A 13,071-nucleotide genomic window follows, 5' to 3' on the forward strand; every position below is an offset into this window, starting at 1 on the left:
CCAAGACGTAGGAGACAAATGGAGCTCTTTGAAGACTGCTTGTCCGACTGCGGGCTGGCGGATCTCGGTTTCTCAGGGTACCCGTTTACGTGGGATAACAAGAGGGAGCATGGAGATAATATTCAGGTACGGCTGGACAGGGCGACGTGTAATGGTGACTTTGCGCATTTATTCCCGTCTATCGAAGCGCAACATGTGATGACTGAAGAATCAGACCATCAAGCGCTAATCATTAAAGCGTTGGTGATGGCGGGGGAATCTCGTGCGCGGGGACATAGATCCTTTATGTACGAGGCAGCATGGGCGAGGCATGAGGATTACGAGGCCATGGTAGCCGCTACATGGGGGGTGGCTCATGCAGCCAATCAGCATGAAGGGCGACTTGCAACAACGTTTAACAGTTTAAAGGCAGCGACAAGATCCATGCAAGAGTGGAGTTGAAAGGTTTTTGGTTCCATAAAGAGGCAAATTGCGCACCTTAAGGCACATTTGGTGGATGCGAAAGAGTGGGCCGCCCGTACGGGATATAGACAGGAGATAAAGGAGATTGAAGACCAACTGCATGAGCTTTACGAGAGGGAAGAGGTGTATTACAAGAAACGATCGAGGGTAGATTGGTTAACGAAGGGGGACCAAAATACAAAGTACTTTCAAAACCGAGCCTCACACCGAAAAAGAAAGAACACAGTCAAGGCGCTAAGGAGAGAAGATGGGACGGAGTGCATGGACGATGATGGGATGAGGAAGATGGCCGCTCAGTTCTATGCCCACCTCTTCGCTTCTGAGGGTGCGTCGAATGGGGAGAGGGTTCTGCAACACATTCAAGGAGCAGTGACTGATGAGATGAATGCAAAACTTGGGGCTCCTTTCACCGATGACGAGGTCGAGCAGGCCCTCTTCCAAATGGGGCCCACTAAAGCATCGGGACCGGACGGCCTCCCGGACATGTTCTACCAACGCCACTGGGCGCTGGTGAAGGAGGATGTGTGCGGTGCAGTTTGTGATTTCCTCGCGAGGACGGCGGCTCCAAATGGCTTCAACGACACGATTATTGTGATGATTCCGAAAGTGAAGGCGCCGGAGCTGCTGGCGCAGTTCCGCCCCATCAGCCTATGCAACGTGCTTTATAAGATTGCGGCGAAGGCACTGGCCAATCTCCTCAAGGTGGTTCTTCCGTTCATGATCTCAGAGCAGAGTGCATTCGTGCTAGGCAGGCTTATAACGGATAACGTTCTGGTAGTGTATGTATGTGTGCATGCAATTAGGAAAAGGAAGAGGAGGAAACCTATGTGTGCTGTCAAACTGGACATGATGAAGGCTTACGACCGGGTGGAGTGGGACTTCCTAGAACAAATGATGCTGAAATTTGGCTTCTCCGATCACTGGACAGAGATGGTTATGAGGTGCGTGAAAACAGCGACGTTCTCGGTGAAGTTAAATGGGGGCCTATCCGAAAGATTTCATCCCACCAGAGGGCTCCGGCAGGGAGATCCTCTCTCCCCGTATCTTTTCCTGTTTTGTGTAGAAGGCTTCTCTGCATTGCTGAAAGATGCTCAGAGGGAGAAGAACATCAAGGGGGTCTCTTTTGGGAGTGGTGGACCAACTGTCACTCATTTGCTCTTCGCTGACGACAGTGTAGTCTTTGTGGAGGGATCAAGAGAGAACTTCGAGGCTTTGCGCCATATACTGCTGGATTATGAGGTGGCCTCGGGTCAAAAAGTTAACCTCCAAAAATCAGCGGTCTTCTTTGGCAAGGGTACATCGGATGATGATAAAAATGAGCTCAAGCAGGTGTTGCAAATAATAGAGGAGGCGCTGAGTGAGAGGTATTTGGGCCTGCCCACGGTGGTTGGGAGATCCAAGGACGGTACGTTCATGTACATAAAGGAGAGTGCAAAAGGAAAAGTATCTGGATGGAAGGGTCAAGGCTGGTCTAAGGTGGCGAGAGAGGTGCTTGTCAAGTTCGGCTTCCAGTCAACACCAACTTTTACCATGAGCAGTTTTCAACTCACGAAGAAAATGTGCGGGAACCTGTCTTCTATTTCTTCGAAATTCTGGTGGGGCGAAGCAGATGGTCATAAGAAGGTGCACTAGGTCGGCTGGGATAGAATGTGTATGATAAAGAATGAAGGGGGGCTAGGATTTCAAGATCCCAAAGCGTTCAATCAAGCCATGCTAGCCAAACAAGCATGGCGCCTGCTACAAGTGCCAGAGTCGTTATGTGGAAGGGTTCTAAGGGCAAGGTATTACTCCGACAGATCAATCTTAGATGCCACATGCTCGGACGGGGGATCGTACACATTCAGGAGCATATTACACGGACGTGACCTGCTCATTGATGGCCTGATCTGGCGTATAGGGGACGGCTCGCAAGTCAAGATCCACCATGACAATTGGGTACCTAGGAGCGGTAGTCTAAGGCCACTGGGACAACGATACATGGTGGGCATTACGCAAGTCGGGGATCTGATCGAGGGCGATGTTCGCTCTTGGAATAGAAATCTGGTGCTGGAGATGTTTCTTCCAGATGAAGCACATGAATATTACAAGTCCCAGTTGGGGGACCGGAGGTACAAGATTACCAAGCCTGGAATTACACTAAAAATGGCATCTTCACTGTCCGGTCGGTGTACCATCTCCGCATGAGCCAAAAACGGCTGAGATCCGGACGGCCGGAGTCCTCATCCTCTGTGGTGGATCATAAGTCCTGGTTGAGCCTTTGGGACACAGTTGCACCGGGCAAAGTAAAAATTCATATGTGGCGACTGATACGAAATGGCCTGGCCGTGGGTGCGTAACTCTTGAGGAGGAAGATCAAGGCAGGTGTTTCCTGTAATGCCTGTGGCCGGGAGTAGACGAACCTCCATAGATTCTGGGGCTGCTATCATTCGGTGAAGTTTTGGAAGATAATGCATTCGGAGTTGGGAGTACCGGTGGCGATCCCACCGGAGTCAGTTTGTTCCCAGAGTGCGTTGTCAAGATGGTTGCTCTCGTGGTTTGCGGAGGCCTCAGATGATGAGCGGGCTATTATGGTACAGGGCACGTACGCGTTGTGGCTTGCGAGGAACAATGCACGCGATGGACAGAGGATTGAAGAAGCAGAGTCTATTGCGCAAAGGGTCTTCAACTTGATGATCGAGTGGCAGGCTATCCACGTGCGGAAGACCAAGCAGGTAAAGCCGGTGGTGAAAGAAAAGTGGAGACCCCCGGCGGAGGGGTGGATCAAGGTCAATGTGGATGGTGCAACAACTAAGGGGGGAGAGATAGGGGGAGCCGGAATGATCTTCAGGAACCATGTCGGAGCATATGTGGGTGGCGCATGCCATGTCCTCCCACTAGGGAGTGACCCGGAGAGGATTGAGCTCCTGGCATGCAGGAGAGCTGCCCAGTTGGCGAATGATCTAAACATCACAAACCTACACATCGAGATGGATTGCAAGACGATTGTGTGCAAGCTCCAGAACGTGCAGAAAGATTTCTCACCTCTGGGGCCTATTGTGGAGGAAGTCAGGCAGTTGTTGGCATCAAGGGAAAGCTGGAAGATTTCTTGGGTGAGAAGAGAAGCAAATGGAGCTGCCCACTCGTTAGTGAAGGAAGCTGCAACGAATAAAATTTGCAAGGTGTGGCTGCATGTGCCCCCAGACTTTATTTTGCCTGTTGTCGCAGACGAGATCCCCATGTGGGAAGTTTAAATAAATTTTTGAGTGAAGAAGGCATAGTTTTTTTTTTGAACCGTTGAAGGCATAGTTGATACGGAAGTGTTGTGCACACGACGAACAGTTGTACTACTATTCGAAAATTCCTAGGGGCACGTTGGTGTGTGGGCACCCGTTCTGTTACATGCTTTCTTTCTTTTTAACCCTGTTTCACCGGTTTAATCCCTGTGTGAGCACCCGTTCTGTTACCTAGGGGCACGCTGGTGTGTGGGCATCCGTTTTGTGCATAGGAGAAGATTTTATCTATGGGAGGGAAAGAAATTTTATTGAAGCGGTGATTCAATCCATTCCTGTTTTTGCCATGGGGGTTTCTAAAATCCCGAAGGAAATTTGCAAAGAGATAACTGATGCCATGGCTGCGTTTTGGTGGGGGGATGATGATAATGGTAAACAGATGCATTGGTTTGCATCGTGGCGTATGTGTATCCCGAAGAAGAATGTGTTGGGGAACGTAGTAATTTCAAAAGAAATCCTACGCACACACAGGATCATGGTGATGCATAGCAACGAGAGGGGAGAGTGTTGTCCATGTACCCTCGTAGACCGAAAGCGGAAGCGTTAGCACAACGCGGTTGATGTAGTCGTACGTCTTCACGATCCGACCGATCAAGTACCGAACATATGGCACCTCCGAGTTCAGCACACGTTCAGCTCGATGACATCCCTCGAACTCCGATCCAACCAAGCTTTGAGGGAGAGTTCCGTCAGCACGACGGCGTGGCGACGATGATGATGTACTACCGACGCAGGGCTTCGCCTAAGCACCGCTACGATATTATCGAGGTGGACTATGGTGGAGGGGGGCACCGCACATGGCCAAGAGATCCAAGGGATCAATTATTGTGTCTAGAGGTGCCCCCTGCCCCCGTATATAAAGGAGCAAGGGGGAGAGGCGGCCGGCCAGGAGGAGGCGCGCCAGGGAGGAGTCCTACTCCCACCAGGACTCCCTCCTTTCCTAGTTGGAGTAGGAGAAGGGGGGAGGAGGAGGGAGAGAGGAAGGAAAGGGGGGCGCCGCCCTCCCCCCTCCTTGTCCAATTTGGACTAGAGGGGGAGGGGGCACGCGGCCTGCCCTGGCCGCCCCTCCTCTTCTCCACCAAGGCCCATCTTGGCCCATTAAACCCCCGGGGGGGTTCCGGTAACCCCCGGTACTCCGGTAAAATCCCGATTTCATCCGGAACACTTCCGATGTCCAAATATAGGCTTCCAATGTATCAATCTTTATGTCTCGACCATTTCGAGACTCCTCGTCATGTCCGTGATCACATCCGGGACTCCGAACTACCTTCGGTACATCAAAACACATAAACTCATAATATAACCATCATTGAACTTTAAGCATGCGGACCCTACGGGTTCGAGAACTATGTAGACATGTCTCCGGTCAATAACCAATAGCGGAACCTAGATGCTCATATTGGCTCCCACATATTCTACGAATATCTTTATCGGTCAAACCGCATAACAACATACGTTGTTCCCTTTGTCATCGGTATGTTACTTCCCCGAGATTCGATCGTCGATATCTCAATACCTAGTTCAATCTCGTTACCGTCAAGTCTCTTTATTCGTTCCGTAATACATCATCCCGCTACTAACTCATTTGTTGCAATGCTTGCAAGGCTTATAGTGATGTGCATTACCGAGTGGGCCCAGAGATACCTCTCCGACAATCGGAGTGACAAATCCTAATCTCGAGATACGCCAACCCAACAAGTACCTTCGGAGACACCTGTAGAGCACCTTTATAATCACCCAATTACGTTGTGACATTTGGTAGCACACAAAGTGTTCCTCCGGTAAACGGGAGTTGCATAATCTCATAGTCATAGGAACATGTATAAGTCATGAAGAAAGCAATAGCAGAATACTAAACGATCGAGTGCTAAGCTAACGGAATGGGTCAAGTCAATCACATCGTTCTCCTAATGATGTGATCCCGTTAATCAAATGACAACTCATTTCAATGGCTAGGAAACATAACCATCTTTGATCAACGAGCTAGTCAAGTAGAGGCATACTAGTGACACTCTGTTTGTCTATGTATTCACACAAGTATTATGTGTCCGGTTAATACAATTCTAGCATGAATAATAAACATTTATCATGATATAAGGAAATAAATAATAACTTTATTTTTGCCTCTAGGGCATATTTCCTTCAGTCTCCCACTTGCACTAGAGTCAATAATCTAGATTACACAGTAATGATTCTAACACCCATGGAGCCTTGGTGCTGATCATGTTTTGCTCGTGGAAGAGGCTTAGTCAACGGGTCTTCAACATTCAGATCCGTATGTATCTTGCAAATTTCTATGTCTCCCACCTGGACTTGATCCCGGATGGAGTTGAAGCGTCTCTTGATGTGCTTGGTTCTCTTATGAAATCTGGATTCCTTTGCCAAGGCAATTGCACCAGTATTGTCACAAAAGATTTTCATTGGACCCGATGCACTAGGTATGACACCTAGATCGGATATGAACTCCTTCATCCAGACTCCTTCATTTGCTGCTTCCGAAGCAGCTATGTACTCCGCTTCACATGTAGATCCTGCCACAACGCTTTGTTTAGAACTGCACCAACTGACAGCTCCACCGTTCAATGTAAACACGTATCCGGTTTGCGATTTAGAATCATCCGGATCAGTGTCAAAGCTTGCATCGACGTAACCATTTACGACTAGCTCTTTGTCACCTCCATAAACGAGAAACATATCCTTAGTCCTTTTCAGGTATTTCAGGATGTTCTTGACCGCTGTCCAGTGATCCACTCCTGGATTACTTTGGTACCTCCCTGCTAAACTTATAGCAAGGCACATCAGGTCCGGTACACAGCATTGCATACATGATAGAGCCTATGGCTGAAGCATAGGGAACATCTTTCATCTTCTCTCTATCTTATGCAGTGGTCGGGCATTGAGTCTTAATCAACTTCCAGAAATTCTTAATTTTTTTGTCAAGGTATGTGCTTTGTGAAAGTCCAATTAAGCGTCTTGATCTATCTCTATAGATCTTGATGCCCAATATATAAGCAACTTCACCGAGGTCCTTCATTAAAAATCTCTTATTCAAGTATCCCTTTATGCTATCTAGAAATTCTATATCATTTCCAATCAGCAACATGTCATCCACATATAATATCAGAAATGCTACAGAGCTCCCACTCACTTTCTTGTAAATACAGGCTTCTCCAAAAGTCTGTATAAAACCATATGCTTTGATCACACTATCAAAGCGTTTATTCCAACTCTGAGAGGCTTGCACCAGTCCATAAATGGATCGCTGGAGCTTGCACACTTTGTTAGCTCCCTTTGGATCGACAAAACCTTCCGGCTGCATCATATACAACTCTTCTTCCAGAAATCCATTCAAGAATGCAGTTTTGACATCCATTTGCCAAATTTCATAATCATAAAATGCGGCAATTGCTAGCATGATTCGGATAGACTTAAGCATCGCTACGGGTGAGAAAGTCTCATCGTAGTCAATCCCTTGAACTTGTCGAAAACCTTTTGCAACAAGTCGAGCTTTATAGACAGTAACATTACCGTCAGCATCAGTCTTCTTCTTGAAGATCCATTTATTCTCAATGGCTTGCCGATCATTGGGCAAGTCAACCAAAGTCCACACTTTGTTCTCATACATGGATCCCATCTCAGATTTCATGGCCTCAAGCCATTTTGCGGAATCTGGGCTCACCATCGCTTCTTCATAGTTCGTAGGTTCGTCATGGTCTAGTGACATAACCTCCAGAACAGGATTACCGTACCACTCTGGTGCGGATCTTACTCTGGTTGACCTACGAGGTTCAGTAACAACTTGATATGAAGTTTCATGATCATCATCATTAACTTCCTCACTAATTGGTGTAGGTATCACAGAAACCGGTTTCTGTGATGAACTACTTTCCAATAAGGGAGCAGGTACAGTTACCTCATCAAGTTCTACTTTCCTCCCACTCACTTCTTTCGAGAGAAACTCCTCTAGAAAGGATCCAAATTTAGCAACAAAAGTCTTGCCTTCAGATCTGTGATAGAAGGTGTACCCAACAGTTTCCTTTGGGTATCCTATGAAGACACATTTCTCCGATTTGGGTTCGAGTTTATCAGGTTGAAGCTTTTTCACATAAGCATCACGGCCCCAAACTTTAAGAAACGACAACTTTGGTTTCTTGCCAAACCACAGTTCATAAGACGTCGTCTCAACGGATTTCTATGGTGCCCTATTTAACGTGAATGCAGCCGTCTCTAAAGCATAACCCCAAAATGATAGCGGTAAATCAGTAAGAGACATCATAGATCGCACCATATCTAGTAAAGTATGATTACGACGTTCGGACACACCATTACGCTGTGGTGTTCCGGGTGGCGTGAGTTGCGAAACTATTCCGCATTGTTTCAAATGAAGACCAAACTCGTAACTCAAATATTCTCCTCCACGATCAGATCGTAGAAACTTTATTTTCTTGTTACGATGATTTTCAACTTCACTCTGAAATTCTTTGAACTTTTCAAATGTTTCAGACTTATGTTTCATTAAGTAGATATACCCATGTCTACTTAAATCATCTGTGAAGGTGAGAAAATAACGGTACCCGCCGCGAGCCTCAACATTTATCGGACCACATACATCTGTATGTATGATTTCCAACAAATCTGTTTTTCGCGCCATAGTTCCGGAGAACGGCATTTTAGTCATCTTGCCCATGAGGCACGGTTCGCAAGTACCAAGTGATTCATAATCAAGTGGTTCCAAAAGTCCATCAGTATGGAGTTTCTTCATGCGCTTTACACCAATATGACCTAAACAGCAGTGCCACAAATAAGTTGCACTATCATTATCAACTCTGCATCTTTTGGCTTCAATATTATGAATATGTGTATCACTACTATCGAGATTCAATAAAAATAGACCACTCTTCAAGGGTGCATGACCATAAAGATATTACTCATATAAATAGAACAACCATTATTCTCTGATTTAAATGAATAACCGTCTCGCATCAAACAAGATCCAGATATAATGTTCATGCTCAACGCTGGCACCAAATAACAATTATTCAGGTCTAAAACTAATCCCGAAGGTAGATGTAGAGGTAGCGTGCCGACCGCGATCACATCGACTTTGGAACCATTTCCCACGTGCATCGTCACCTCGTCCTTAGCCAATCTTTGCTTAATCCGTAGTCCCTGTTTCGAGTTGCAAATATTAGCAACAGAACCAGTATCAAATACCCAGGTGCTACTACGAGCATTAGTAAGGTACACATCAATAACATGTATATCACATATACCTTTGTTCACCTTGCCATCCTTCTTATCCGCCAAATACTTGGGGCAGTTCCACTTCAAGTGACCAGTCTGTTCGCAGTAGAAGCACTCAGTCTCAGGCTTAGGTCCAGACTTGGGTTTCTTCTCCTGAGCAGCAACTTGTTTGCTGTTCTTCTTGAAGTTCCCCTTCTTCTTCCCTTTGCCCTTTTTCTTTAAACTGGTGGTCTTGTTGACCATCAACACTTGATGCTCCTTCTTGATTTCTACCTCCGCAACCTTTAGCATTGTGAAGAGCTCGGGAATCGTCTTATCCATCCCTTGCATGTTATAGTTCATCACGAAGCTCTTGTAGCTTGGTGGCAGTGATTGAAGAATTCTGTCAATGACGCTATCATCCGGAAGATTAACCCCCAGTTGAATCAAGTGATTGTTATACCCAGACATTCTGAGTATATGCTCACTGACAGAACTATTCTCCTCCATCTTACAGCTGTAGAACTTATTGGAGACTTCATATCTCTCAATCCGGGCATTTGTTTGAAATATTAACTTCAACTCCTGGAACATCTCATATGCTCCATGACGTTCAAAATGTCGTTGAAGTCCCGGTTCTAAGCCGTAAAGCATGGCACACTGAACTATCGAGTAGTCATCAACTTTGCTCTGCCAGACGTTCATAACATCTGGTGTTGCTCCTGCAGCAGGTCTGGCACCTAGCGGTGCTTCTAGGACGTAATTCTTCTGTGCAGCAATGAGGATAATCCTCAAGTTACGGACCCAGTCCGTGTAATTTCTACCATCATCTTTCAACTTTGTTTTCTCAAGGAACGCATTAAAATTCAACGGAACAACAGCATGGGCCATCTATCTACAATCAACATAGACAAGCAAAATACTATCAGGTACTAAGTTCATGATAAATTTAAGTTCAATTAATCATATTACTTAAGAACTCCCACTTAGATAGACATCCCTCTAATCCTCTAAGTGATCACGTGATCCAAATCAACTAAACCATGTCCGATCATCACGTGAGATGGAATAGTTTCAATGGTGAACATCACTATGTTGATGATATCTACTATATGATTCACGCTCGACCTTCCGGTCTCAGTGTTCCGAGGCCATATCTGCATATGCTAGGCTCGTCAAGTTTAACCTGAGTATTCCGCGTGTGCAACTGTTTTGCACCCGTTGTATTTGAACGTAGAGCCTATCACACCCGATCATCACGTGGTGTTCAGCACGAAGAACTTTCGCAACGGTGCATACTCAGGGAGAACACTTGTACCTTGATAATTTAGTGAGGGATCATCTTATAATGCTACCGTCAATCAAAGCAAGATAAGATGCATGAAAGATAAACATCACATGCAATCAATATAAATGATATGATATCGCCATCATCATCTTGTGCTTGTGATCTCCATCTTCGAAGCACCGTCATGATCACCATCGTCACCGGCGCGACACCTTGATCTCCATCGTAGCATCGTTGTCGTCTCGCCAACTTATGCTTCTACGACTATCGCTACCGCTTAGTGATAAAGTAAAGCAATTACAGGGCAATTGCATTGCATACAATAAAGCGACAACCATATGGCACCTGCCAGTTGCCGATAACTCGGTTACAAAACATGATCGTCTCATACAATAAAATATAGCATCATGCCTTGACCATATCACATCACAACATGCCCTGCAAAAACAAGTTAGACATCCTCTACTTTGTTGTTGCAAGTTTTACGTGGCTGCTACGGGCTGAGCAAGAACCGTTCTTATCTACGCATCAAAACCACAACGATAGTTCGTCAAGTTAGTGATGTTTTAACCTTCTCAAGGAACGGGCGTAGCCACACTCGGTTCAACTAAAGTTGGAGAAACTGACACCCGCCATCCACCTGTGTGCAAAGCACGTCGGTAGAACCAGTCTCACGTAAGCGTACGCGTAATGTCGGTCTGGGCCGCTTCATCCAACAATACCGCCGAACCAAAGTATGACATGCTGGTAAGCAGTATGACTTGTATCGCCCACAACTCACTTGTGTTCTACTCGTGCATATAACATCTACGCATAAAACCAGGCTCTGATGCCACTGTTGGGGAACGTAGTAATTTCAAAAAAATTCCTACGCACACACAGGATCATGGTGATGCATAGCAACGATAGGGGAGAGTGTTGTCCACGTACCCTCGTAGACCGAAAGCGGAAGCGTTAGCACAACGCGGTTGATGTAGTCATACGTCTTCACGATCCGATCGATCAAGTACCAAACGTACGGCACCTCCGAGTTCAGCACACGTTCAGCTCGATGACGTCCCTCGAACTCCGATCCAGCCGAGCTTTGACGAAGAGTTCCGTCAGCACGATGGCATGGTGACGATGATGATGTACTACCGACGCAGGGCTTCGCCTAAGCACCGCTACGATATTATCGAGGTGGACTATGGTGGAGGGGGGCACCGCACACAGCCAAGAGATCCAAGGGATCAATTGTTGTGTCTAGAGGTGCCCCCCTGCCCCCGTATATAAAGGAGCAAGGGGGGAGAGGCGGCCGGCCAGGAGGAGGCGCGCCAGGGAGGAGTCCTACTCCCACCGGGAGTAGGACTCCCTCCTTTCCTAGTTGGAGTAGGAGAAGGGGGAAGGAGGAGGGAGAGAGGAAGGAAAGGGGGACGCCGCCCCCCCCCCTCCTTGTCCAATTCGGACTAGAGGGGGAGGGGGCGCGCGGCCTGCCCTGGCCGCCCCTCCTCTTCTCCACTAAGGCCCATCTTGGCCCATTAAACCCCCGGGGGGGTTCCGGTAACCCCCGGTACTCCGGTAAAATCCCGATTTCACCCGGAACACTTCCGATGTCCAAATATAGGCTTCCAATATATCAATCTTTATGTCTCGACCATTTCGAGACTCCTCATCATGTCCGTGATCACATCCGGGACTCCGAACTACCTTCGGTACATCAAAACACATAAACTCATAATATAACCGTCATTGAACTTTAAGCGTGCGGACCCTATGGGTTCGAGAACTATGTAGACATGACCGAGACAGGTCTCCGGTCAATAACCAATAGCGGAACCTGGATGCTCATATTGGCTCCCACATATTCTACGAAGATCTTTATCGGTCAAACCGCATAACAACATACGTTGTTCCCTTTGTCATCGGTATGTTACTTGCCCGAGATTCGATCGTCGGTATCTCAATACCTAGTTCAATCTCGTTACCGGCAAGTCTCTGTACTCGTTCTGTAATACATCATCCTGCAACTAACTCATTAGTTTCAATGCTTGCAAGGCTTATAGTGATGTGCATTACCGAGTGGGCCCACAGATACCTCTCCGACAATCGGAGTAACAAATCCTAATCTCGAAATACGCCAACCCAACAAGTACCTTCGGAGACACCTGTAGAGCACCTTTATAATCACCCGGTTACGTTGTGACGTTTGGTAGCACACAAAGTATTCCTCCGATAAACGGGAGTTGCATAATCGCATAGTCATAGGAACATGTATAAGTCATGAAGAAAGCAATAGCAGAATACTAAACGATCGAGTGCTAAGCTAACGGAATGGGTCAAGTCAATCACATCATTCTCCTAATGATGTGATCCCGTTAATCAAATGACAACTCATGTCAATGGCTAGGAAACATAACCATCTTTGATCAACGAGCTAATCAAGTAGAGGCATACTAGTGACACTCTGTTTGTCTATGTATTCACACAAGTATTATGTGTCCGGTTAATACAATTCTAGCATGAATAATAAACATTTATCATGATATAAGGAAATAAATAATAACTTTATTATTGCTTCTAGAGCATATTTCCTTCAGAATGGGGGTATGGAGTTCTGTGATCTCCATGCTTTCAATTTGGCAATGTTAGCAAAACAAGTGTGGAGGTTAATCACAAACCCCAATACTTTGTGTGCGAGAGTTCTGAAAGCTAAGTACTTTCCCAACGGAGATTTATTGTCAGCAGGTCCAAAAAAGGGTTCCTCCTTTACTTGGCAGAGTATTGTTGCAGGGATACAGACTTTTAAAAGAGGTCATATTTGGAGAGTCGACACTGGGAAAAACATTAAAA

This window comes from Triticum aestivum, chromosome 3D (genome assembly GCF_018294505.1).
Source record: "Triticum aestivum cultivar Chinese Spring chromosome 3D, IWGSC CS RefSeq v2.1, whole genome shotgun sequence".
Taxonomy (NCBI): Eukaryota; Viridiplantae; Streptophyta; class Magnoliopsida; order Poales; family Poaceae; genus Triticum; species Triticum aestivum.